This window comes from Schistocerca piceifrons, unplaced genomic scaffold (genome assembly GCF_021461385.2).
Source record: "Schistocerca piceifrons isolate TAMUIC-IGC-003096 unplaced genomic scaffold, iqSchPice1.1 HiC_scaffold_88, whole genome shotgun sequence".
Taxonomy (NCBI): domain Eukaryota; kingdom Metazoa; phylum Arthropoda; class Insecta; order Orthoptera; family Acrididae; genus Schistocerca; species Schistocerca piceifrons.
Window position 1 is genome coordinate 23,843 of NW_025729146.1, and position 1,158 is coordinate 25,000.

The 1,158-nt window shown below is 57.9% G+C and overlaps 1 non-coding gene across 1 annotated transcript in view; it reads left to right on the forward strand.

Annotated features, from left to right (window-relative positions):
* The first annotated feature begins 570 nt into the window (after window positions 1–570).
* The window catches only part of LOC124771042, a 1,909-nt gene continuing 1,321 nt past the window's right edge, over window positions 571–1,158 (forward strand). Inside the window, exon 1 of the ribosomal RNA XR_007013271.1 lies at window positions 571–1,158. This exon is cut by the window's right edge and continues 1,321 nt beyond it. This is a non-coding gene — a ribosomal RNA (small subunit ribosomal RNA).

Genomic DNA, 1,158 nt, shown 5'->3' on the forward strand with positions numbered 1-1,158 from the left:
GTGGACATCTGCAGTGTGCTGGTCCGATTGAGGACTGTGTGCGTTGAGGATGCGCCGCCGCCCGGCGCTCGGCGCCGCGACGCCGTCTGCTGCTCGGTCGCCCCAGCGGTTCTCGCTGGTGGTTTGTATCGCAGCTGTGCGGATGTGTTGGCGTGTGCGCTGTGCTGGGAGAGTTCGCTTCGGCACCCAAGTGGGGCTTTTGTCCTTCTGTGGCGCTGGCGTTGGAGCTGCCGGTCACCGTAGGTGGCGCGTGTTGTCTCCCGCCGGCAATGCCACGACAGCACGCTCCCGGGCCTCTGTCGGCAGCGGCAAGCTCAGTTGGGAGCACGGGTGGTCGCACCGAAAGCGTCTACTCGCCTAACTCCGGGCGATTGCGCCTCTCTCGAACCCGACCAAGTACTTGGGACGGCGCTGCGCGCCGCCGGGACCTGAGAGGGTTTCGAGGTGTATTGTGCAGGGGAGCTCAGCCTCCTCCTGTTTGCAGAATGATTGAGCGGACGCTTGCGTGTTCGCGCGGGCCCCCGGGACACACTCCCGGGCGGCCGGCTGCTCAGCTCTAGTTGACGCAGCTCCCTGGTTGATCCTGCCAGTAGTCATATGCTTGTCTCAAAGATTAAGCCATGCATGTCTCAGTACAAGCCGCATTAAGGTGAAACCGCGAATGGCTCATTAAATCAGTTATGGTTCCTTAGATCGTACCCACGTTACTTGGATAACTGTGGTAATTCTAGAGCTAATACATGCAAACAGAGTCCCGACCAGAGATGGAAGGGACGCTTTTATTAGATCAAAACCAATCGGTCGGCTCGTCCGGTCCGTTTGCCTTGGTGACTCTGAATAACTTTGGGCTGATCGCACGGTCCTCGTACCGGCGACGCATCTTTCAAATGTCTGCCTTATCAACTGTCGATGGTAGGTTCTGCGCCTACCATGGTTGTAACGGGTAACGGGGAATCAGGGTTCGATTCCGGAGAGGGAGCCTGAGAAACGGCTACCACATCCAAGGAAGGCAGCAGGCGCGCAAATTACCCACTCCCGGCACGGGGAGGTAGTGACGAAAAATAACGATACGGGACTCATCCGAGGCCCCGTAATCGGAATGAGTACACTTTAAATCCTTTAACGAGTATCTATTGGAGGGCAAGTCTGGTGCCAGCA